The sequence below is a fragment of the Passer domesticus genome, chromosome 2 (assembly GCF_036417665.1).
Source record: "Passer domesticus isolate bPasDom1 chromosome 2, bPasDom1.hap1, whole genome shotgun sequence".
In the NCBI taxonomy this organism is placed as follows: Eukaryota; Metazoa; Chordata; class Aves; order Passeriformes; family Passeridae; genus Passer; species Passer domesticus.
The window spans coordinates 110,574,857-110,602,371 of record NC_087475.1 but is presented as its reverse complement, the minus strand read 5'-3'; the positions used below and the strand labels follow the sequence as shown (position 1 = coordinate 110,602,371).

At 38.7% G+C, this 27,515-nt stretch overlaps 1 long non-coding RNA gene across 2 annotated transcripts in view; it reads left to right on the top strand.

The window, feature by feature from the left end:
• The window catches only part of LOC135294835 (uncharacterized), a 150,361-nt gene that overhangs the window by 32,433 nt on the left and 90,413 nt on the right, over positions 1-27,515 (top strand). The window contains exons 2-3 of one of the 2 annotated variants that reach the window (XR_010356854.1): positions 4,748-5,447; positions 5,782-5,879. This is a non-coding gene — a long non-coding RNA (uncharacterized LOC135294835). Of the gene's footprint in view, positions 1-4,747; positions 5,448-5,781; positions 8,801-27,515 lie in introns of those variants that run through there. The other variant, XR_010356853.1, reaches the window with a different exon arrangement.

Below are 27,515 nucleotides of genomic sequence, written 5' to 3'. Positions count from 1 at the left end.
GTTATATTCTGAACTCTAGAGCTGTTTCCATGACTAGTTTTTAATTCATTCTTGTACTATTGATTATTTTTAGGTAATGATTATTTTCTCCTGGCTTTTTTTTCCTTAAAAACCCACAGTTATTACCAGTATCTTACAGTTCTTGCTTGAATATGATGTTTTAGATAATTTTTCCATTAATTTCATTTTCTGGACAAAGTTAAAGGACAATAATTTTGACGACTTATTTTTATTTGGTAAAAGAACATAGATAGTCTTTGGGAGACCTAAAAGCAGATGTCAGAAATTCTGAGTGATGCTTCTGGTTTGGTAGTGTTTCTTGTGGTTATACTGCATAATGTGTTTACTCTCTAACCTACTGGACTGATTTGTAAAACAGACACAATGCAGTGAAAACAGCATTAATATATATTATTGGTTAAGGTGCCATTGGCACACAAACTTGGACAATGAAATAAATAAATACATAAATAAAATGAAACTACAAAGATTTACATCAGGTCAAAGCTAGGTCTCTGAAAAGGGTAGCACTTAGTGGACTGCATAATTCTGCATATAGAAAACTTCCAGAAAAAGCAATGTTGTGGACCGTGCAGAACAAAGAGAAATGTTTTCTGCTGTTGGTTGGTTACTCTGCAATTCATGCAGTGTGGCAACACTTCCATTTACAAGTATTCAAGTGTACAAGTACATGTACTAACCCATGTGTTCATGTATTGAGGAAGGTTTTCTCCATATACTGTCAAACACATTAAATTTAAGGAAAAAGTGGAAAGAAAATCCATCTGCTTATTAAGGCATTGTCTAATTGTTTCCATGCAATTTCTTTTATGTCAGAAAGTATTTGACAAGATTTAAGCTTCCCCATTCCCATCAACTTCGTGGTTAATTACCTATTTTTTTTTCAGATATTATCTAGTAGTTAGCATTATAATGGCTTAATAGAAACCTACTGTGTGAGAATATACTACCACATAAAAAACATACAGTTTGCACATAAATAAAAACTGAAAGTTTGCATTGCTAAATCAACTTGTTAACTCTACAGTTTCAGTCTTCCCTGTGTAAAATACTATGAAAATTTTGAGTTTATTTAAAGTTTAATAGGTAGTGAAATTGTCTGAAGGAAAGAATAGAGGAAAATTTTCAGGACCTGACTTTAACAACATTAGTTAAGTAGAGTTTCAGAAGAGTTTCAATGCAGATATATCAGCCTAACAAAAAAATAAAATTAAAAACCCACAAAAATACAAAACCAAAAAACACCACCACCAAAAACCCCCAAACAAACAAACAAACAAACAAATAAAGCCCCACCAAATAAAACCCCAGCCACAACATAAAAAATTAGTGTACATAAGAAATCAGGCCCACAGACAAATGGCTGTAGTAGAGGTGTGCTGCAAAATGGAAAAGACAAATTTGCAAAGCTTGCTTAGACAGCTGTTGGTTAGAGGAATGCATCCCTCTGGAGTTTGTAAAAACAAAAATTATCTGAATCACCAGGTAAAAAGTCATATGCAGATTGTGTAAGTTCAATGGGGAAACTTATTTTCCTCCTGGAGATTTTCCAACATTTTGAAGCATTAGTATCAACCAAGGATTTTCTATTACCTCCAAGATAAAATCCTGCAGGTGAAGGTCTCACCTTCCCCCAATTTTTTATCGAGGGAGGGACAGTTCCTAGATGCCATTCAGCCTGCTCTTCCCCAAAGGTCTGATATCTTATTGTTTAAAAATATATAGTTTGAAAATTTCTGGGGAGTAAAAATGGCTTTGGGGCACAAAGATGTTGAATTTTGAAACTGTACATCAGGAAAATACTGTTTCTGCTCTAACCTATCTGGAAGTGACTAGTGAGTTTAAACCATAACTTTTACCAAGCTGTTAAAGGGCAGGCCTCTGAAATAAGGATGATGAAATACTCAGCACTGTGGGCTCTCATGCACTCTGAGCTTGGTGGTTGTCTAGCACAGCCTTTGTTAGTCTTGGTAATGAATTTTGGTTTAATTTTCTAGAAGCAGAAAAGTTTGTGTTCACAGCTTTCAGTCCTACTCCAAAAATCTATTATTGTGTGCTTATTCTGAGGTGAGATAAATTTCACAATTAAGAGGGAGAGATGCTTCCCAAGTACAATTAATGCTTTGGAAAGAGGAAGATAACAATGCAGGCAAAAAAATGTTTCATCATAAACATCTCAAATACGTTATCCTTATTTTTTTTGCTGATAAAAAAATTCACATGCTGGAAATAAAGCATTAAAAAAGTAGCTCTTATGGCATTTTTCCTGAATGTTTTGACCTACTTAGCCCAAAGCTCTGTGATTTTGATCAAAACAGCATACTGGGGAAAGAAAACCAGCCTTTTGTATTCAATTCAACTCTCTTCATAGGCAATTTTTTCTTAAATTGCAGCTCCTAGATACAGACAGCTTGTGAGCATCTCTAGATTACAAAGTTCTGTATTTCACTGCTTGGTTTCATACATTAGCATCAGAGGTCAGTGCTGGCCATATGACATTGGAAGACCCTGTCTGGTGAAATCAGAGGAGGTGGAATCATCATCACTGGGGCTGGATGCAGCAGTCTGTTAATTTTTTTTCTATTTATAGAGATAATTTTATTCCCATTTTGCTGTTATGGTGTTGTGTTTTGAATTTTGTATGAGAATAATGTTGGTAACACACTGATGAACTTAGTTGTTGCTAGGTAATGTTTACACCAAGTCAGGAACTTTTGAGTTTCTTGTGCCCCACCAGTGAGCAGGCTGGAGAGGTACAAAGATCTGGGAGGGGACAGAGCCAGCGCAGGTGACACCAAGTGACCAAAGGGAGATTCTGTATCACTTAGTGCCATACTCAGTAAATTAATTGGATTGAAAGCTGTTCAGGGACCATGGCCTGGGAAATGTCTGGGAATTTGTTGGAAAGTGGGGAGGAATTGCATTGGACATCACCTGTTTTCACTTGTATATTCTAATTCTTTTATCATTGGTATTACCACATCCTTTTCTGTGTCATTAAACTGGGTGAGCAAGATTTTTACTGGTTGGTGTTGACATGTTTCAGGAATTTAAATTCAAAATTCAACTGTATGGAGAAGGGATAGGAGGGAGAGCACATTCTTTAACACGACAAATGAGGGATAGAGATGCACTAGAGGGCTTTGTGGCTGTTTTTACCAGTGTATGAAATCATGCAAAAAAAATGTCTCGGGCAATAGAATTCACTTATCCACATTTCTAAGTCAACTATCATTAACCCAAGGTATGTTTGGACAATTAATATGTGGTAAGAATATTCCCAAAAAGGTTATTTTCATGTAAATATCTTGTTTGCAAGACAGGTTGGATATTGGCATCTGGCCTTGTGGCCATGGAATAGTCCAAGGCTCATTTAATTTATATGGTAGTTTAGAAGGAGTATGTTTCCAGCTAGAACCCCACCACTCAGCAGCTGCTGTGGATGATCCCAACTCAGGTCAGCCATACCTAGATCTGCTAAGAATTGTGTCACAATTTTGTCATGAGCCACACCAATACCTATCACCTCCATAACTTGGCTTAGCAGCCAGACCTGACCTCACCACTATTGCATGGTAATCATATTGCACTCTTTAACCTCTCTGAGTCTTTTCAAGTCTAATTTGCAAGGCCTGGAGAAATGAGTTGTGGGCTAATGGCTTTCAGTCAGCATTGCATATAGATAGGCATTTAAAAGGCTTAGCAATGTGATCCCATTTGTTCAAGAGGATTGAGCTTGCATAGATATAAATACCATTTACTCTGAAAGAAGTTGACTCCTCTGGATGAAGTTTTTAAGAATCTGGTGACTTATCATCCCTTCAATATAGAGGTCAAGCATGATTACTTTTTGCATGCTTGCATTTATTTGCAGTGGCATGAACTGTCAAATGGTTTTTCATACTTTTTTCCAGTTAAGAATGCAGGAGTAAACTCAAAGTTGCTAACACATCTAAGTAAGCCATTAATAAGGCTAATTTTATAATTGCAAATCAAAGTTCTTTCGAATCCTATTTGGATATGTGTGCTGCTGATCAAATCTTGTAGACACAAGCAAGGTCAGAATGAGTTTCACTTCAGATGTGCAAAGAAGATAAGCCTGTGAGAGAAAGGAGAAAGAAGAGGTAGGAAGGAAGTCTGCTAAGAGGCAGTTTATTTCGGACATCAGTGAGGTTTATAATGTACATTCACTATTCTGTTACAGAGGTCTGAAAGTAACTTCCTAGCCCCAGTAAAGTAAACCATATTTAGCAGCAACTGTTGAAAGGTGCATGTGCCTGGGAACTGAACAATATTCTTTGTGAGCACATTTTGCTTGCAGTACTCTGGGTTGCAGGATTAGTACTTGAAGGACTAAATCTGGTTCCTAGATTACTTCTGTGAAAAAACTGTAAAAGCCCTCTAATTCACTGTTTTGCTAGAAGGTATTCTCTGAGAGTAGCTTATAAGAATTCAATTTTCTTTTAGATAATGTTAGCTTAATTATTACTTTTTCATAGTAAAAAAAAAAAAAATATCCGGTATTGATACTGTGCTATACAACATCCTATTTCTTTTTGTGGGGTATTCAGCTGTATCTTTTGCTTTTTTGCTGCCAAAATTAGATTATTTTCTCTGGTTTTAATATTAGTACCTGCTACAATTTTCTCCTGAGTATTCTGCTAAAAAAAATATTTGTTACAATATTTTTTACTAATGTTGCTCTGTAATTGGTTTGCATTACAAGGTTTTGGTGCTGGGGTGGATTCTGGGAGAAGCTGCCGGAAGTGTCCCCGTGTCTGATGGAGCCAATGCCAGCTGGCATTGGCCAAGACAGCCCCACCACTGGCCAAGGCTGAGCCCATCAGCAAGGGTGGTAACACCTTTGGGATAATGTATTTAAGAAGTGGAGGGGAAAGAAAAGACAACTTCAGCAGGAGAAGCGGTGAGAATATGTGACAGAGACAGCCCTGCAGAAACCAAGTGCAAAGGAGAAGGAAGGGGAGGAGGTGCTGCAGTGGCTGGAGCAGAGGTTCCCCTGCAGCTCATGGTGCAGACCACGGTGGAGCAGCTGTGCCCCTGTGGAGGACCCCACGCTGGAAGCAGTTCCTACCTGAAGGAGACTGTGACCCCATGTGAAACCCATCCTGGAGCAGGCTTTTGACAGGACCTCTGGCCCCATGGAGAGATGAACTCACACTGGAGCAGGCTTTTGCAGGATTTGTGGACCCATGGAAAGAGGAGCCCCCACTGGAGCAGGTTTGGTGGAAGGACTTGGAACCTGTGGGGGATTCACACTGGAGCAGTCTGTTCCTGAAGGTCTGCGCCCCATGGAAGGGACCCATGCTGGAGCAGATTGTGAAGAACTGCTACCTGCAGGAAGAACTCATGTTAGAGAAGTCCATGGACAACTGCCTCCTGTGGAAGAGCCTCTAGACTGCAGCAGGGTAAGAATGTGAAGAGTCTTCCTGCTGAGGATGAAAGATTAGCAGACATAATGTAATGAACCGACCACAGTCCCCATTTTCTGTCCCCCTGCGCCACTCTGAGGGAGCAGGTAAAAAAACCAGCACAAATGAAGTTAAACTTAGGGAGAAATGTGAGGTGTGGGGAAGATATTTTAAGATTTGTTTTGATTTCTCATTATTCTTCTTGGATTTGATTGGTAATAATTTAATTTCACCAAGCTGAGTCTATCTTGTCTGTGTTTTGCTGAGTGATCTCTCCATATCCTTACCTCAAACCAAAAGTGTTTCTTTATATTTTCTCTTCCCCATCCAGCTGATTGTATCCAGTGAATAGAGCAGCTTTGGTGGTCAGCTGGTGTCCAGCCAAAGTCAACAAACCATATGGTGATGTGCTTCTAAAGGTCACATCTAGTAAGTGGAGCATTGTGCCTACTGCCTACTGAACTGCACTCTAAACTAGTAGAATAAATATGTCAAGAATGAGATTCCTACAACATAAAACATATGCCTTGCTTAATGCTTGGAGGTTCAGCAGAAGTTTCATCTGAGGTTGGATATGCTGACTTTTTCTGCAATAGCAGTGGAAATATTTGAGTTAGTGACTCATAAGGGTGGCAGAACTCTGAGTCATGCATGTATTTCTTTACTTGCAGATGCACCTTCAGCTGCAGTAGCTGCAGAGGTGTAAGGTAGTGCTTGCTTGGTCTCGTGCCTTGCTCTGGGAGTGGAGTGCATTTGGGAATGAGTTATTTGGAATGAAGCCCAATGCTGTGGCACTCACTGCAGACAGAGTCGTCTGCACAGACAGAGACACATCTGATATAGCTATTGGAATAGACTGACTGTTTCTTAAATTAGACTAAAATGATCATAACAGCTTCCATTGTCAAAAGCAGCTGTTCTGTCTGTGCTCCAAAAAAAAAAAAAAAAGTGTGGAAGTAGCATAGAAGCATAACTGTCAGAATGGAATATTAAGACTCTCTTTTCAGAGTTTCAGTTTCTTTAGTAGTATGGTAGCAATTTCTGAGGTGCTTGTGTTGTAAGATAATTAAGTGCAAACTACGTTGAGAAGCAAATCAAGAGAATCAAGAGTGAAGCCTGAAATATGAGCCAATCTGAATCTTAACCTTAAAGTTTTCAAAGCTCTTATTTATAAACAGATATGGGGACTTCAATCCCCTGCTCAGGGTTGCAATAGACAACACCACCCCACCACCTCAGATCAGTAAAAGACTATTTAATGTATTTTGTCTTGCTCAAGGTTTGTATTTTCAAATACAGTGCATTGTAGCAACTCTAATGAGCAGAAAGACAGAGACAAAAGTGGTAAAAACTGCAGACAAAGAATGACCATGGTGTCCTCTAGTATGTAAAAAGACACTGTGTGCCAGAGAAGCTGTGCAGGAACTCAGCAGTGGGGTGTTTTTGTAAACTGGGTTAGAGAAGACCAGAGCTGCATGTAAGGAACATGACACACATCCATTTAGATATATTTCTCTTTTGTAAAATCACAAAGACATTTCCTTCTACCAGCTGGATGACTTTTGGGAGAGAGCTGTAACTTTTAGGGTGTGTCAGTCAGGTAAGGATCAGAAGAAGGGGGAAGATTTATCAGAAAGTTGGGGAACATCTAGAAAAGAAATGAAACACTTCTATTTCAGTAGCTGAACAAAGATGACAAAATGGGAGTAATTCTTGGAGTCAAAAGTCTATACCCTTTGAAGAGAAATAGCAGTACATATCATAACCACATGGAAACTTTTACAAAGGAAAAAAAAAAGTGAAGAAAACAATCCATTTTATGGGTATTAAATTAGCAACATACACTCATCTGATGGGATGATAACAAGTGGCATCAGCAAGATACATTTTTGCCATTACTGTAAACTGATTGTTATTCTGCATGAGAAAAATCTGTATGTAATGAATTCTGGGTGAATCCATATTGGCTGGATTGCAGAGCCTTCTGGAAATCAAGAAACCAAGAAGGTACTCCACCACATTGTTCTAAGAAAATACTGTTTCCTTGACATTGGAGCCTCAGGAATGGTGCTTTTGTCCCTTTGCACAGAATCATGTCACAAAAGAGGACAATAATTTTGACTGATGATAGTAATGCAAAATTCTGTTAGCAGTAGTGCTACCAATAGATCACCACAGCCTGTAAACTTGATTTTAATACTTAAAATAAAACAAGTTATGTTAAGAAGAATAGAGAGTTTAAAATTCCAAGTGGAGAGAAAACAGCTGTTTGTTAGGGGAGCTGTTCAGGGGCTAGCAAATTTAGAGCTTCAGTATATATGCCCACACATACATATCTTGGGACCATGCTACATTCTTCCATATTTTTGAAACTAAATCATAAATTCATGAATGTTCACTGGAATTCTACTAATACGAAGAGAGTGTGCATGCTTTTCCAAGATTAGTACTAACTTTGGAAGCAGGACAGTGCTGTGCATATCTGTGGCAGCAGGTTTATGTATTTTTTAAAGAAATTATTTTTTTTTCTTCAGTTTAACTTGAATTTTGTTTCTCTAGCAAGCAATGTCAAAAAGATGTAGCTAGTGACCTTGTGGAAGCAGCTTTTTTCTACAGTCCTGTTTGAGTGGGGTTTTTAGTTGAGCTGCCCTTCAATTATAAGGAGAAAAAAGAGATAATTAATATAAACTTGCTCCTTCTCCCATCCAACTAAATAACAGACTTATTTATTTTACCTGTGTTGGTACTTATTGAAACACATTCCCATTCCCTAAGCCTCTGGGCTCATTTACATCTTTAGAAACATAATTAAACTTCAGTCATCCATAGCTGTCTGTCCACATTTGAAACTGCCAGAAGGCAGGCATTAGATTAATAACTTTCAACAAGTTATTATATCAGAGGGGGAAGCTGACACCATTCCTGAGAGGGACTTTGTCTTGAGCATGGAGACCTCTCCATGTCCAAGTCCAGCAGGAAATCTGTGTGGGCGGGGAGGAGGATACAAAGGGTGACAAAAATGTGATTTTTGGTTTCCAGGCATGATTGTTAACTTGGTGTTATCTCAGATTTTAGGTTGCCAGCTGGACACTTCAGAATGGGCTGATTTTTAGATTATATGTGGGAGGCATTCTTTAAAAATTAAATTCCTTTAATGTTCAGCAAGACAGACACTTTGAAATAGAATTACTTGGTGTGATTTACAGAAAATTTGAAATCACTCATTTGTAAGATTTTTGCTTGTTTGTTCTTTTCTGCATAAATAGTGTGTTTAATTTCCCTCCAGCATTTCTTGAATAAAGAATTCATTAATTTACTAAAATGGTGAAATGGAATAAATAAAAATATTATATGTAGACATCTAAAAAATGTGTCTGCACTGTATAGCAACATAGGCTGTCATTTTAAAGTAATGTGCTACACAGAAAAGGGATTTAAATTAAACTCGCTCTCCATTACTTTAATGGATCTTTTGGAGAACATGTAGTGCACTGTTTCTCTCTTTTTTCTTGATTTCTTTTCCTATTTTCTTTATTCATCTTTTTTCTTTTTTTCTTTGTATTTTGTGTCATTCCTTCTAATTTCCTGCCTTATTCTCTCTCCTTCAGTGGAGCCTTGTTTTTCTTTTTCCAGCTCTCCGAATTTCTGTTCAGCTCCATCAAAGACTCTCAGGGCTGTTTTCCCATGTGTCCCTCCTACATCCCCTGACTCAGGCTATTCCTCTGCTTTCTAATACTCTTCCTTCTACATTTTCTTCCTGTTTTCCTCAGTAATCTTCCTACTGTTTGTTTCTTTCCTGTTTTCATTTATACGTCAACACATACATGAGAAACTTCTTATTGTGACCAAAAAAAGGTCTCTCCTCTGTCTCTGTGTTGTATTGCAATGATCTTACATCTCTCCTAGCTGTTCCTGGCTTTGCTCTTGGCCTCAGCAACAGATTTCTGGGGGAAAATGTCTCGCCTGTCTTGTTGGAAATAGTTTCTAGCAAAAAGGTGTGAAGCAGTCAGAGCAGGCCAGTGAGTCATTGACATCAGGTACAGTAAAGAAGGATGTGACCAAAGCCATGAGATAAAGGGGCTCTGACGGAAGCAGTTCCTCCAAGACCTCCATCAAGCAGATAGAAAGGGGACATTTAGCAGAAGCAGGCAATGTTTAAAAGAAGGAAGAGTTCTTCTGGGACCTCATCTAGCCCTTGCTCTTAATGATACAAAAATATCTTGACTCTATCTCAAAATACTGGCAATGCTGGTTATTTTTAAAGACCAGACATGTCTTAGGAACAAAAACAACAACAACAACAAACCCTTACGTGATTCACACAATTTAAATCAAATAATGGTTGAAGTAACTTGTTATTAATGATGCAATTAACTGCCAATCACTAAATTTTGCATATGGGACAGCACCAGCTATACAAAAAATAAACCACAATAGCACACTTCCAAAATAATAATAAATACCTATAAATTTCTAACCACCCTTCTGAAGGAATCCTAGAAAAAAAAAAAAAAAAGAAAGAAAAAAAAAAATAAGCTAATTAGCTAATTTTGCCCTCGCCCTGCAGAGCTGAACATATTCTCCCACCCTACCCATCCACACCCAGTGGGTTGTGAGGACATTCTGAGAGTGCAGGTTCCTCTGCTCACACACCCCTAGTGCTGGGGATGCTGCTCTCTACAATCCACCTGCTGTGAAAGCACCCTGGTAGTTAATCCATGGCCCTGAGGTGTGGGTTCCTGCATGTTGTACCCACTGTTGTCAGTCCAGTGGCTGGCTCCTCACTAGAGGTGACCATGCTGGCTGGCAGCTTCTGTCTCTGCCAGACCAGGTTTTTTCTGGCCCTATGTTTCCACTCCAGCATCTTTGCTCCACATTACAGATCTTCATGCTTCCCATTTATTGCTTTTCCGATTGATTTCTTCTTTTTATCAAAAGTCCGTGTAATTCCCTGATTGCTTTTTATTCTGAATGATGGCCATCTTCCTCTTTAACCCCTTTCTCAGAAACTACAGGATTAAGTACAAAGAATATGCATCAGAACATTGTTCCGCCCACACTGACCAGCTTTGCTAACAAATAGGATTAAATAGCTTGGTTAGTATCTTTGTATTCTGCCACATCATCTTGCTCTGAGCTGGCTTTTGAGACTGCTACATTATTCTGTGTAAACAAGCAGATATAGAAAACTCTTGCAAACAAGAAAGCAAAAATGAATAAAAAAAACTACCCATGAGGAATGCCTGTGAATAAGGGCTAAAAGCACCTTGGATCTCTGGGAAAAGCCTGCAGTATTGCTCTATAGTTTGTAAGGAAAGCCTGTCTGAGCTTTTGCAGATGAGGTCTCTATTGAATCTTACTGTGGCTTTTCAGCTGTGTAACCCATTATTCTGCCAGATATTTTTGTGTCTCTGGAAGACTTCCCAGAAGAGGGCATGTGCCTGCATTTCAGCCTGGCATCTTAATTCAAACCCTCTTTCCCTCCAGAGTGTCTGTCTTAAAGGCAAATAAGGAACAGGGTGATGTTAATTGCCACTGGTTTATCAGCTGAAGATGAAAATATATGTGGGTACAAATTTGAATGAGAAGCCAACAGCAGCAGTACCTTAAAAGACACAACAATCAGACCTCTTTTGCCAAAGCTGTAACTTGGCATTACTGAAGGGTAGCATTAGATAAGATTGAGTTATATGTCTATCTATACCTATATCTATATCTAATATATCTATCTATATCTATATCTATATCTATCTATATCATAATATATCTATCTATATCTATATCTATATCTATATCAGCTGATGATTTTTTAAAATACTTCTACCAGCAAGGCAATTATACCAGTCTAGCTGTTGCTAAACAAACATCCTTGATTTTCAAATTTCTACTGTTTTATATTTAATATTTGCAGAGGAAGAAAGTGCAAGATCTGACCCATGAATAGAATTCCTGCTTGATAAAAAGTGCCTGTTTAGGAATGTACCTAAAATTTCTAGGAAAGAGGCATTTGGTATACATGAAGAATAATTGGAGTCAAATGGAAATGAGAAGTTTATATGCTCAGGGACAACAGAAAGAAAGTAGAATTCAGAGTTCTTAATTAGTCCCATAGTTTCCCTGTATTAATAGCAGGAAAAAAATGGGAAATTTGAAAAAAGTGAACATATCTGAGTGAGGTGGAATTTTTGCAGGAAAAAAAAGTTATCCAGCTATTTTTTTGTAGTTGCCTTGTTCTCTTAGAGGAGCAGACCAGGGAAATTTGGAAAATGCTTTGGCTGAGAAAGATGAGGATTTGTACAATGAGGGAAGTTAAGCTAGAAAAAAAATTTAAAAGATAAAGCATTCTGTACATACGTAACAGAAAAGGCATCTTGCACTGGAACTCAATGACAAAACAAGTGAATTGTCAGTGAATTGCTAAAACCTGCAAAACATAACAAAGTTGGAGGTCGTCTGGAAGCTGAAGAGATCCCCAAGAGAGGCATGGATTAAGATGTCGAGGGTACCGAGTGACTGGAGGGGAAACTAGATGCTTTCTAAACTGAATTCTGCAGTTCACTGAAGTCTGAAACGTCAGAAGTTGTCACTCAAAAGGGAGAGCTGGGGCTGCTGAGGTAAGATCTAGTCATCCTTGAAAGGAACAGGGCCAGCCAGCTAAAGGAATGAAGATGTGTTTGAATTGGATCAGCTGTGCAACCAGCAGCAGAGGCAGTGAGCAAATGTTGACAAATTCCATATGTTCAGCTTTTCAGGTAAGGTAGTTTCATCCCAGAATCTGGACAGCAGTGACAACGGATGAATTTTGAAATGCTTTTGAGAGAGTGAATTAGGCTGATTTTGAAGACACTGCTGGCATTCTTCTGCCATTTTTCCCCCCATCAGTCATAACTGTCAGCAAAATTGTGGATTGAATTCCCAGAAAATAAATAAATAAATAATTGTCCTAGTGGAAGATTAATAGCTGGCTATATGGCAGGAAAAGGAGAACCTCTAATCTGGAAAGAATCCACATATACGCAATGTAGACCACAGGGCAGTCCTGTATTTATTTAATGCATGCTACACATCTGAGATTAGTTAGGTGGATAATTTTAAACATTTAAATGACAAGAAATTTTGCTATTTCATTATGAAATTTAGATATTTCATTGAAAATATCAGGAGAAAACTCAAGAAAAATGGTTACATTTCTTTTTAAACATTTCCTCAAAACACAGCTAGTTTGTAATTGCCTCCCTTTATTTCATATGAACACATTTATTTCCATACATATATGCACAAATACAGACACATACATATAAATGATACCTCAAAATCATCTATATTCAAATTGATGAACTTCTTGGGTGGAGAAGAAGTAATTTGTCCACACCAGAACATGCTGCCTGGGTGTAGAAAAATATATCAGATATTTAGGTGCAAGTGGTTTTACTACAAGAGTGTTTGGCTGCTTTTCTGCCATAATGACCAGAGATAGCTGACCAGCTCTGCAGCAGGTCCCAGCCTTTTTCATCAGCGATTAACAAAGGGATGGATTGATACCCTGATTTCTAATAGGAGTGGGGGAAACGACTCATGTCTGTTAGCTCCATAGGGCATTTCTGGTTCTATAAACTGGTTTGAAGGCATAGAAGTATCCTGGATAATGGCACATTAGTATGGCATAGTGCACAAGCTAACGAGCCTTGCCTCTTGGGGGAGTCATTAGGCTGAGGGCAGTGCTATTTTGACATGAGTACTTTGCTCCCAGTGTCATAGTTAACTCAATGGTTCTGGCTTGGTGGGAGGAGGTGAAGTCCCTGAACCATCCTATATTGCTACATGGAGTGCACTGGCTTGCAGTACCTCTAGTTCTGATGCTTAGGTAATCTAAATTAGGTTAAATTAAATTTTTACCAAATTAAGTTAAATTAAATTGCTTCTGAAATTGTCTATTGCTATATATTGGATCCAGTTTCTAGTCAAGTCAATGGGTCATTCCATGGACTTGTCTGAGTTTTATATCAGCCTTCAGACATTTTCATGGAAGAGAAATAACAGAAAAAGTGGGAGGAGGAGGAGAAGGAGAAGGAAACGTAGACCAGCCCCTGGCTTGGCACATTAGGAAATTTAGGCAGATACTGCTATAAGAACACGCTGTCTTATCTTCAAAGGCAAAACAGAGTCAAGGCTCAGTTATAACAATCTATGCAGAGAGAGCTGCAGGGCTAGTTAGATGATGAGAGACTGATTTTCATGAAGAAAGATATATCAGCTGACAAGAACACAGAATCATTTTAGAGAGCAGTGCAAAATGTGCTGGTTTTTTCAGACATTTCCCTCTAGCTATACAGAGACAGGAAGGACGTCCTACAGCAATGTATGTTAGCTCAAGAGATCCCACCTGAATTTCCTGTTCTGCCACAAACTTTTTGCAAAAACTCGAAGGAATCTCTTTTTGTTAAATCCACAAAGGTTGCTTTTTTTAGTGCCAGTTCCAGTCTCTTGCTTGCACTGATCTCCAAGCCGTAGCATTTTTATCAGTGGATTCTGGGCACTTTCTGAAGAGCACAGTAGCTGAGCACCCATATGGATTAGCCTTTCAGTTTTCTTTTGTTTCAATGCCTCCTCAGTAAGAAAGAGAAGGAGGTTCTGAGGGATATCCCTGTTATCCAGGCTAGCTTTGAACATGGGAGTTCTGGTCAATGGTTGCAATGCTCTGCTTTTTGTTCTTTGGTTTTTATTTTTGCTGAAGGAGGGTTTAGTGCAAAGTTTCTTCCAGTCACTGTCTTTTCTATATTGCAACAGCAACACCGTTATGGTTGAAGGATAATGAGTGCATTTAAAGAGTGTGAGACTGCATAGGTAGTGAAGGTAAGCAGCTGCTTTTCTACCTAGAAGTGGTAAAAACACAGAGGTGGTAGAGGGCCAGTTCTGAATAACTGAATCTCAAGGGTATTCTGTATTGCACGACAGTGTCACAGCCTGGGCTGCTTCATTCTGAGCGGAGGCAGCTGTTTCAGCATACTAACAATCCCTGTTGTAAATGCTACACTCATGTGGCTACAGAGATGTTCAGAACTGGCTTTACTCTGGTAAAGCCAGTCTGGGATCTCTGTCATGTGCAGGGTACATGAGATGCTCAGAGGAACCCACAATGTTAAAATCAGCGTCAGACTCGGGCTCAGCAGATTAATGGTGGCTTAAGGCAACATTTCATTACTTTGAAACAATTATATTTTGGTTGGACCATTGGTCTCTAAACCCTCATTATAAGGCTCCTATACCCACTAAAGGGTCGAGGAACTGCTCTGTAAATAGAGGCAGACAGGTCCTTGGCTGTGTAAATCATTACAGCTCCCTTTAAATCAATGAAGCTGTTCTAGTACACTCAAGGTGAGGATCTGACTCAAAGACTAATGAAAGAGAGGTGACACCAAGAATGAGATTTTTCTAAGGCTCTCAACATTAGTCTGACTCTGTGCCCATTTCCTCTGAAAGTAAAAGACTTATTAAATTCTGAAGGGACATATGCCAAGCTGAAAGCTGAAAAATCCCATCCGTCAGACCAAGAGTGCCAGAGATTGCACTCTGGTGGGAGGTGGCTGACCCTGAAGGTTGAGCATTTTGGTGCAGTAGCTTTTGGTCAGCAGTGAAAAAGTTGAAAAAACTCTGGCCCACTCAAAAATCAGGAGAGGAAAGCCAAAACAGACAGGATAACCAAAAAGCACATATCCACTTCATCTCCAAGTACTGAAACAGAAAAGCTAAAAACCTTAATTCTCCCAGGACTCCAAGATGTAGCATCTAGCCAATCTCGGAGTAGCTTTTTGGATATATACGTTTCCATGAGGATTTCAGGAATTGTTTAAGGACAAGCTGTTCTGTGTTGATGTTACTATATGCCTAAATCATGTGAGTATGGGGAGAGAGGGCTTGTTTTGAGAAAGGCAGTGGAATGATATCATTTAAATGGTTCAGTATCTTTGCTGATCCATAGCGGAATCATAAAATGTTTCATTAATTGACCTTCACTGTCTTTTCTGTATTGAATCTAATGAAAAACAGATGCCAGTACAACATAAATAACTCAAAGAATTTAATTAAAGAAAAAAATGTCAAGCAAAGGGGCCAAAAATAGTAGTTAAGCAACCCTCTTCTCAGACAACCTTTTGTGTAATGATACGAGAAAAGAAATTTAAATTCATAAATTAACTTCTAATGGAGCAGGGAATGGGTTAATGTAACTGGAGAAGATAAATGTCAGGATAATTTTTTAAGTGCTTTATCTGCTAATAGCACTGAGCCCGAAACAGCACTGATGTGTTAATGCAACTTGATCAAGCTGATTATATAGCAGCATAAAGACATTTTGCTTATCTGCTGGCCTCATCATCATTCATTTTCAGTATGTTTGAACTGACTACACTACACATCAGTAGTTATGTTCTATATGCAGTAAAATTACCACATTACATGTTTGCAATGATATACGTATATATATTTGCTTCCTGAGGACAGGAAGCTTTCCATCATTCTTTGGCTGTGCATGTGCTTTTGCTGTGAAAAGAGTTTCACACAGGAAACATTTCATTTATCACAACTATCCTTTTGAATCAAATAGTTATGGATAATTCAGCAACAAGCAGATTCTTGACAAGAACATGAGGATAACCCTCAGTAACAGTTACTTACCTCAGCTGGCTTCAAAACAGGCTTCCTGAAAGAATAAGGGTTCATTTTTCTTACTAGAGGTCTCAAAATGTAGATCTCAGATAATCTTGATCCATGGTTCACAGGCAGCATGCTGTCTGTAGGAGCTTCTCCATTACCCATGACCCTAGGGAATATAAATGTTCCAACTTAATCTGGCAGGGAGAGAGAAATACCATATTGTCTGCAAAATGTTTCTGTGTTGTGGCTAGTGTGCCAGAAATGGGAACGGTATCTGTGTGGAAATGGACTAAAGCAGGGTATAATTTTTAGCTCTACTGTGGAAGCAGCTCCCTGGCTGTCTGGGGTTCTCTACTGCACAGGCAATTGTGCTGGCACAGACAGTCATTTAGGAGGCCATCCTTAAATGCTATAATTTAGGGAGCACACTGTGCCTGCTGTATTTTATAGAAAGCAGATGAATCCCTGCTTTCAACAGTAAAATCCAACTTAGATTGTGGTTTGAAGCTTAAAGTATGGCCTCTATATGTAATTTTTCTATAAAATCTTTTCTATTCTTCTATCTCTGTTTGCATTGATAGTAAAATCTTAAAAGGGAAGAGAAAAAGAAAACATCATTAAAAAATTAGGAAAAAACACAGAAAGTACTGTTTGGGGTAGGAAACTTTTAATGTTAGCATTCATATCTGTCTAGATGGTGATGGGGGGGCAACAGTTCCCCCGCCCCCGAGCTGTGCTAAAACCCAGCTGCCAGTGACAGCACAGCATAAAACACAGAGCAGCACGTGGGTCCTGGGGTAACTTTATTTGATGGCAAAACTTCCCCTCTTCATCGTCCCAGGACCCCGAACTGAGAGCAGACAGTGACTTATATGTGGGGGCAGGTCTCAGGGGAGGGTACCATCTTTAACAAATAAGGAAAATTGGGAGTGAAAAATGAGGCAGGGAATACAATGTATCAGCCAATATAGAATTTCAAGGGAGGAAAACAGTTTCAGTGAACTAATAAAGTTTGAAGAAATACAAAACTGCCAGGAAAAATTCCCGAGGGGAGGCAGGCTCAGGGAGAAACTGGCATCTAATAAAAGGAAAAGTGACGAAAGTTCTGGGAAAAGGGGCAGGGACAAAAGGAAACTACAAAATTACAAATCAAACAATAAACATCTAATAAAACAAAAAACACGCCACAACCCGTATAAGAACACATGCAGTGCTAGTTCTTTGTAATTATCAAAAACAAGAAAGTATAAGCATGTGGGAAAATATGAAGTTGGAAGTACACATGATGAGAGAAATAATGTCTAAATTATTCTTATTTTTGCAATTTCTCTTTAGTCACCATTCTCATAGCAGAGAACATAACTTTCACTCTTTTTTTAAGTTTCACTAATTGTTTTGTTTCTTTTGTTCAGATCCTGGAAAAGTCTGGTAATCCTAATACTACTGCATGGCCCACCAACAGTAGCCCCAAATGAAAAAGCATCTTATTATGGGATGTTGTCTTCACACCCGGAGACATTTTGAGGTAGTAAATTGCAGTTTTTGGAATAAAGCAATTGAAAACATGCAAGTACACTCAGCAGACAGATGGTGTTTAGAATGAGCTGGATTCCCTTTTCATAGCTCCAGCTCAAAATATTTGATTCAAAAGTTCACTTTGAAGTTTTTTCTCCTAATCCCTTAGCAAGCTGTAGTGGTCTTGAAGGTTATCTGTCACCTCAGCTTGAGCACAGGCTTTCATTTCCCAGGTACGATCTTACTTGCAATTAGACCATATAGAATACCAGATATTCTGTTCTGTTAAAAAAGGGAAAAAAAAAAAAAAAAAAAAAAAGTAAGAAAAATCCCCAAAATCCCCACAGTTCACAGCAGTATTTGGATTCAGGAAAATGGATTTTAATAGCACCAATAGCTAATGGGGTGTTTCTACAAGAAATTAGAAAAAGAAATATGCCTTTTTATGATGCACTGAACTTATTTGTGGGAGGCTATTTTTATTGCAAAAATTGAAAGAATTAAACATAATTTCAGATTTGAAAAGGCTGTTCCTAGTGAAAGATAAGACCAGCAAAACCCAGGCAGATTTGCCAACTGGAATTTTAAAATACCTGTTCCTATATCCTATTCCATTGATGGGACAGAAGTTTGTCTATGCTTAGTAGCTATAATGGTACTGAATTATGGAGGGACAGGAAACTAAAAAAAGGGGATTGTGGTATGTATTGGCTTGGTTAGAAGAGCTGTCTTTTCAGAGATGACCTCTATGATAGCCAAGATTGCAATGTTGGAAAGTGTATGGCAAAGCTGAAATAATGGTCTTGCTTGGAAGGAGTGAATGCAGGCCCAGGTTTGGCAGTGCCTGTATCCATGTGTGGTTGTGTGCTCTATGCTAGGTTATGTTTCTGAGTCAGAAACACCTTGAATGGGACATGAATTGTCCTGGTATGGGGCAGTGAGAACAGGTCAGCTACAGTCCTTGTCTCTGTGGGGATATTGCCAAGGAATTATTTAACTGAAGCTTGTTACCTTGTGCCTTCTGGCCATTTACGAGGCATTTACAGGCTTTGCCTGTGAATATTGAATGTGCTGCTTGCACCCCTGTCTCTACTTAGTGCTGTCACAGGGCTCCTAATATCACCTTCAGAGCCAAGCTGCCCACCTGCCAAGCCCAGAGCAGCCCTCATTAGGGAGTTATCCAGGAAAGCACAACCCCTGTGCCTGCAAATATTTCCAGAAGTTGTTCGGGGTACTCCTGCCTTCCCAGTGACTCCCATCTTGCGAGGCCCCTGGACAAAGCTGCTGCAGTGCACCAACACCTGTCCCAGAGACTGGAGTTGCTCTCTGTCACACCATGTCCCTGAGCTCCAGTTTGCTCACACACAGCATCCTTGACATGACACCACAGCCCGACCAGGGCATTTAAATCCTCTTGCTGAGAGGGCTGACTGTACCAACCCCACTAGCTGGAAGCAGATCCTTTCTCCTTTTCTGACAGTATCAAGCCCTGGTTTGCTGGGTTTGCACTCACACTGCAAGGGCAGCATCCAAGGCCATCATGCCCTAAGGTGTGAGTCCTTCTCAGGTCACCTCTATTAAGTGTGATGAATCAATGCCTTCACAGCCCTGCTCAGCCCTGGTTCTTGTTGCCACCCATAGCTATTCAAGGCAGGATATTCCACCTTGGCCAAGGACACTGCTGACCTGTTTCTAAGCCAAGGCTGTCAGGTGGCCCTTGGTGGCTTACAGACACATACAGAGTCCCCCATCGAGCACCAGACCTACTGCCACACACGCGCATTCAGCACACAAGGCTTCTGCACATCAGCCATGGCTAAAACCTGCTCAAATGCACTCTCCTCTCTGACTAACTTGCTCAGCCACCACAAAACTCCTTCCAGTCCAGACTGGAAGCTGTGCTACAGCATTTTGAACAAGTAATTGTCCTGCCCATATTCTCTGTGCACAACCACACAGGCAGAGAATGATCCACTGACATTTTAACTAGGAAGTTATGAGAGGAGAGGGGAGATGAAAACAAAAAAAAAAGGAGATGGAGTGGGACAGAGAAGAAAAGAAAGGCAGGCAGAGGGAAAGAGGAAGAGATAAGGGGAGGAAATATGAGAGAAATGCCATGACATGCACATAAGCCCAGGGTTTTCTGGAGGGAGCTAAGGGACCAGTACTGCTAATGATGAAATATCACTCTGGCAGAGAAAGCATTTGTGGACATTATTATTTTTGCACTGACATTCTGGTAGAGAGAAAAGGACAACCTATCCATCTATGGGAACCCACCACTAGAGATAGTTTTAAGAGCACTCATTTCTTCAACAGTCTCTTCTGTGTAAGTTTGAGATTAGGTTGGTTCATTTGTTTTTTATTTTTCAGGAAAAGATACATTCTCCCTTAGTTGATCTGCCTTGTAATTTTTAAAAGCCAGCAGAATTACTACAGCACCCAAGATGCAATATGATGTTTATTTTGCAGACTCTTCACAGTAGTTATATAATTTCACCACAGAACTGGGTTCACAGGCCTGAACAGAAACAGAATATTAACTGTCTTCATGTACCCAAAGATATTATGACAGAATAAAAATAGCTGTTTGTTGCTAAAACACAAGTTTACTGTTTTTCTAGTGTACTTTTAAAAGCAAGCTCTGATTATAAAGAAAGCTTCTAGTTTCATATACAGCAAAGTTCTGTGAAAAAACTACTATTCTTGCATGAAAAATTTTCAGAGAGAATTTTTTACTGTGATTGGCACAACTCTGTTGCATTTTACTGATAATGTTTGTCACGGAAGCCAAACAGAAGTCCAGAATATTTTCTTTCCTAGGCTGAGGAGATATAGTCAGATGCACCAATTGCATATGCAAACAAAATACTCTATTCTGTGGCTGTCAAAACTGGATCAATTGTATTCAATATTCTTTTTTACTGATGGGTTCCTAGGAGACAAACATACATATGCCACTTAAGGATACATTATTTGAAAATGGAATTAGCAATACACAGTCAGGGCCACAAAAACAGGATACTTATCAGAAACCATGCTTGCAACTCACATGATTCAGGAGAAGCAAATGTGGAAATACATCTTCATAAAAAATTCACACAGTCACAAATTGTGCCATCTATTTCTGTACACTATATTTTTGTTACTCCTGGAGAGAGAATGTCTTTTCATTTAAAATAATTGTTGTTGGTTTTTTGAAAGACATAAAGTATTAATCTTTCCCACTCTCCTGCTGCCTTCTAGAAGTAGTCAAAGAGCTGAAATTAATTAAGTTCTGACCTCATGTCAGCTTTGTGTATCATCATTAACAGAAAACAACATCCATAAGGTCTAAGATCTGCACAATTAAAGCCAGAGATCTGTGGGAAAAAACCCCAAGATTAAAAAAAAAGTGTTGAGAGAGAGAGAGTTCAGAAGTTGAATTCCCTTGCATGGGGAAATGCAGTCACTGAAATGTTCACCTAAGGCACCCAGGTACATTTACATAAATCCCTTTGTTCTTTGTGCAATTACCTTTCCATTTGTCTCCACGGAGTCTCCTGTCTCTAAATCTTGTATGCTTTTCTCATTTATTTCACACTTGCGTGTTACAGCCCAGACACTCTCAGAAACAAATATCCATTTGGACAACAGAGGTAATCAGGATTTGGCCCGGCTGTATGTGAAACATCCATTGCTCTTGTACAGCCCCTGTTATTGGCTGCCAAGAAAAAAACACATACCAGTCAGAACACAGTTTTTTGTGACTTACCCTCCTAAAAACCCTGGTGTGTGAAGATCTGCTGGCTGATTTCACTACCTTATGCTGATTTTGGAGATGCATTAGACTAGTAGGGCTGGAAAGATTGGTTCTGCATTTTGCCACACCGTTACTTACACCAGGAGTGTTTATTGTCATATTCTCGCCTCTAAGAAATGAAGCCTTTGCCCATTCACTTTCTGAGTTTGGTAATTTCCAGACATGTGGGTTTTGTCTTTAATGTCATTTTTCTTATCTCTTCATATTTTAAAAATTTATGTAATTTTTGGGTTGCATAGCTCAAAAAGTAACCAGACACACTAGTATAAAAAAATCAATATAACACTTTTTGCTTCAAAATGAAGTCCTTTTCCATTTCCACTTTGCCCTTGAGAATAAAGGGTTGAGTTGAAGTGAAATGCTGCATTAAAACCAAAAAGATTGACTATTTTGTTCTTGTTTTATCACAAAAGGGGGGGGTGAAAAGCAAAATTAATTAAAGCAATCATTGATTTTTTTTTTTTTTGTTAAGAACAGTTAATTAGGAAAAAAAAGGATTTAAAGTGTTTTGATGTCTTCATTGTTTCTTTTTTTTTTCAATTATTTCTTTGGATTCATCTTTACTAGTCCTTGTTACAGTCTCCCTTTCTACTGATTTCTGTCAAAACCCAATTGTTCTCTCTTAATGGTGCTTAGGGCATCATCTTTATTTTTATTGGTTTTTTCCTATTATATTTACTCTGACTTTGACTTATTTTTGTCTTACAGCACCTTTCTCCCATGCTTCTTAATACTAATAAACTGGTTTTTTGTTGTTTAGTCTTCCATATTTCAATTTCATATTTCCATATTTCAATTTGAATTCCTCAATCTTACTGCCATGTTTTAAAGGAATATTTGGTCACTTATGAATGTATTACCTCAGGGGAGTTAATTCAAAAGATCTTTAATTGAAGAGGATAAGAACTAGTCCTTTAACGAAGTCACAACCTGGGTGCACCTTTCAGTCACCTGTGCTTTAAAAAAATCTACCAGCTTGCCTTTTCATTGAAATTGTGGATGACCTCATCTGTTTGTGCATTGTTCTTGTGATGAAACTGGATAGCTTTTTGCAGAGTCCTAATCCTAAGGACTTTTGCATGTTCTCATTTAGGATTATTCTTCTAGTTCACTCTTTCCTCAACTGATGCAAATTTCCTTAGCTCCCTGCCCATCATCATTTTCCAGACTCTCTCAAAGGTACATTGAGTGCTACTGTCTTGTCTCTAACACAAAATCTAATGATAAAATTGTGATTCTGGTTTCCTTTTTCAGAAATCTGTTTTAGTATCCTGCACAGGTTTCTACTTCATTACTCTAATTCTTTCTAGCTGAAGTCTTATCTTATCCTTGTCTCTCAGAAGTGGGAGAGTTCAAATAACCTTAGACTGTTGTTCTGAATGTGTAATTCAGGGGGACTCACCCTGTTTATTCAATAAATTAAGACAATGCTCATTCCCTTTAGTGCCCTATACATATTCCCTTGCTGTATATGTACGCTTACATTTCCTTCCTAACTTCTATATTCTCTGTCATTAAATCTTTTTTTAAATTTTTCCCCTCTGTTGTCTGAATTCCTTTCAGCTGTAGTTGTACTCAACTTTGTATTCAAAATCTCATTTCTGTTTTGCAAAACTTGCTAATGCTAGTACATTTCAAAAGTATATTCCCTTTTTACGGGACTGATTTTGTCCACCTTGGTAAAATTGATGAATGCAGTAAGTAGTTTTTACTGAAACTTGCAGAGCTTCTATCCAGCAAGGGGGGCTGCATCTGACCCTCCATAACATTCTGTATAGTGTGTGGTCATGTTAGAAACAAAGTCAGTCTGCCAGAAGATTATTCTCTGGATCAGCCAGGGTGGTTGGTTTTACTTGTGTTGTTTTGGTTTGTTTTTTTTTTTAAACTATATTCTCTGTTTTCAATAAAACTTGACTAGAACTTAGACCTATTTCAGAGAAATGTAGATTGGCCTGAAGCAGGGACACTTTTCTCTAGACCAGGTTTCTCAGTCCAACCTGACTTTAAACACTTCATGGGTGGGACATCCACCCTGGGCAACCAGTTGCAGGGCCTCAGCATCGTCACAGTAAAGAATTTTTCCTAATACCTAATCTACACCTGCCCTCTTTCAGTTTGAAGCTGTTTCCCCTTATGTCCTCTCACTAAATGCTCTTGTAAATAGTGTCTCTCCCTGTGTCTTAAATGTTCCAAAGAACATTGTTCACACTTAAAAAAAACCTAGTTACTACCAGTAAAATGTAGCATTAGTAGCAAATGTTACACGGGGGGAAAAAAAAAAAAGAAGGGAAAATAACTGTTCTATGAAAAGGTTGCAATGAGGACATACAAAGACTGTCAACTGCTTCAATTGAAATGCATCCTGACATTCTGGAAAAGTAACCAGACAAACAAAGGCAGTGGAAAAATTATTGAACTCCAAGTTCACTTTTACTTGCCCTAATCCTCTTTCCAAATAGCAGCAAGAAGCTGAATTACAGGGAGAGAAGCCTGGATGTACAGCAGTGTGGACATGTCAACTGTTGTCCCTCAGTTTTGGGGCCTCACTTTATTTTCAGCTGGCTGCCAATTCTAGCTGACATTGTTGCTTTCTGGAAGGGAAAAGCAAAGCTGGTGTTTTTGTTATCATTGTTGTTCGAGCCACTAAAATAGGACTAGCTAGAGCTTTTGCTGTTCTGGCTAACAGAGGGCTAGAAAACAGTATGTTTACAAAGTCTGTAGAAGCCATTGAAATAGTATTTCCCTGGTAACTTTCATTAAAGTTGTCTTAGTGCTTCTCCTACTGGTAGTTTTGGGGTTTTTTTTTGTTTGCTTGTTTGTTTGTTTTTAGGTGGGTTTTTTTTCTTTTGTTTTGGTTTTGGTTTTGTTTTTTTTTCCAGTAGTTTGTTGAACAGGAGAATGACTTCCAAAACTGTAAGTAGGACCTTCTGACTCACCCTTCCCTCTTTCCAGACATAAATACAATAAATTTCCACTCTTGAAATTTATCCATAAAGGATATGAGAAATCTGTATTCAAGGTGTTTAAGAAAAGGCTGGATGTGGCTCTCAGTGCCACAGCCTGGTTGACAAGGTAGTGTTAGGTCATAGGCTGGACTCGATGATCTCAAAGGTCTTTTCCAAACTAAATGATTTGGTGATTCTGTGATGATCATATGTATATAGAGGGCATTAAGGAAGGCCATCATCCCCATCAAGGGGACAGGTTTGTATCCAGTGTTTCAGGTCAGCAAGAAAAATTTTCTCATTTCTGGCAAAACAACCCTTACCAGATATTAATTTTCACCTTATTGCCCATGTTTCAGCTCAAGTTTGGAGCTCACTAAAATACAAGAATATAAAGAAGGTATCTAGTCCTGTTTTGAAAACATTCTCTGTTTTTCTTTAGTGAGTTAACCATATTTTTTGTACTAAAAAAATTTGGTTTTTATCTCAAATTTTGTGGTTTCTCTTTCCAAATATCATACCTATATCTGTCCTTGCTTTAATAAGAAAGATACTGTTCTAGCACCTTGCATTTACTTCCCATGAAGATATTTATATGCTGGCATCAAGTCAGCTGTCAATCTATTTTTCTGATAAAATCAACAGACTGAACTTTCTACTTCTGCTACTGTAAAATATTTTTTCCAGTCATGAAGGAATTTATCTGGCATTTTATCTGGCATTTCCCTACCCCCCCACACCTCTCATGTTTAACATATATTTAAATGTGTCTATTAAAAATGTATGCAGTTTTCTAATATCAGCACCATGAATGTAACAGAAGTAAATAATTCCCCCCTATGCAATCTCTGTGCTCTAGCATGTAAAGCATAAGAAATGCATCAGCATTTCTTACCCCAGTGTAGTAATCACTGTGGCTTGTCCAACAAATATGTCTTTTAGTCCATGCATTCTAGGACACAGCTGCCAAGATACGGTGCTTACAGGGCCTCTATATCTTCTTTCCAGATGATTCTTCATTGATTTCTTTCACTGCAGCATCTTTATTTTCTTTGAATGGATCCAGCACACCAAGTAACCAGGGCACTTAGCTTATTCTGCCTGATCCTTTTGCCATCACCATTACTTCTTTGTGGTATCCTCAAGCTTTTTCAACCTCCCCTCTTAGAAGCCTGTTCAGGTACTTGGCCATCCTCTTGGCAAATAATCCTTGCTAATATTCAATTTAAACTTCTGCTGATGCAGGTTTTAGTTGTTCCCACCCAATCCCATCAATGGATATTGAGAAGAGCAGATCAGGATCTCCCTTTCCACTCCCCTTCTTTAGGAAGCCGTAGAGAGCAATGAGGTCACCCATCAGACTCCTTGAGAATAACAATTCCACAAAAGTTATTTCTATGCTGTATGATGAGCTTCTCCAGCTCTGAATGTGTGACCAAAGGAAAAGAGTGTGTGACTGGGCATTTTCTTCCTCTACTTGGCCCTGGAGTAACCAGAAGGAGGAACTAGAAACTGGCATCAATTTTGTGACAAAAGACAAACTAGAATTTAAGAAAAAACAGATTCAGGCAAAGAAATACAAATATCTCTTCTGATATATCACCTTCCAGTTTTCCTTATCCAGCTCTACCTAGTTGAACTTGAAAACTAGGACATAAAACTGTAACAAGAAATGCCATCTCCCGGAATTGTGACTTTTAGTTAGGTCCTATTCAGTCTGAAAATCACAAACACTATTCAATTGTAAATTCTTCAGATTGTACTACATTCAACCTACTATATGGGGGGGTGGTGCAGTCATTCACTATCAAAAGTACAACAGGGGCTGGAAAACCCTTCCCAAAGCAGTTAGTGCAGATGATACTAGTAATGGAATTAAAAACTTGTGGGGACATCAGTAATCCTAGATTTGCTCATCCACTTGTCAGATATGAAAACTTCATTAAGCAATAAGGAAACAGCTATTTCTCTGTCTGCATCTGCTAGATTCTCTGTCTGCATCTATAGGACAAAATGAAGCACTTTCATGAACATTTCCAGAACTGTTTATTTACTGTTAGAGCTGTAACAAATACAGGGATATTCTCTAGACTGCAGGAAGAATGAGAAAACTCAGCTGCTGGAAGAAATGCACTGTGACCATATAACAGAGTAATGTAGTTGTCCTACACAAGCTGTGGTTTTGTCAGGGAGTTCACATCTTCAGGCATCCAGCTTAATTCTGCTTTGAGCTCTTGCCTTCTAGGCATGAGTTTTTCTCCTAAGATTTTGTGAGTAAGGAAAAGGGGAAATTTCTTTGCTGCTTAGAGAATAATTATCCTCAGAGAGCTGCTAATAGCCACAAATATACTGCAAATGTGGAAGATAGAAAACTAAACTGAAGTGATTGTACAATACAGTCAGCTGAATGAACCCAGAGAATCTCTAGAGATCTCTGTAAATAGGACATTCTTCCTGGAAGTAATTTGGCTGGTGTTCCTAATCATACATTGTAAAAGTGCTCTGCTTTTTTTTTTTTTTTTTAATTCTCTTCTGTAAACATAGTTCTGTACTTGGCACACTGCTTCCAACCGCCTTTTTTGTGCTTCTTTGGTATGCTCTCTTGCTGGATTTTTGGGTTTTTTTTGTTATTTTCCAGTCAGTCCATTTCTACCTAATGGCATTAAAACTGTCTTAAAAGCACAGAAACAGGTAGCTTTCTCCACCTTCTGCATTAGATTTTGGTGTTTAAGCTTTCCATTTCTGTGCACAAATCTGTACAGAACTCCACATCCACAAATATTTTTCCTTGGCTCCTTTTTTGCCATTAGTGAGAAAGCCCACTCAGAAAAGTTGGGACTAGAAATAGAATCTCTGTGAAACAAAAATTGCAATGTGTCAAATCCCCAGAAGGCTTTTAATTTTATTTAGGAAACATAAAATTTATAAAAAATGTCCTGGAAACTAACCATTGGCTTGCTTTCCTCCCAAGGAGATTTTCTGCTAAGTGCTGCCAAAAGCAAGCCCCCTTCTTTTCCCCCAACCTGGAGTGAAGAAAAGAAAAAAAGCAGAATGACCAGTAAGGCTATACGAACTACTTTTTGACCCTTCCTTTCCAACATTTCATTTCAAATGGCTTTTGCAGCTGCTGCAGCCTTGTTGGCACTAACA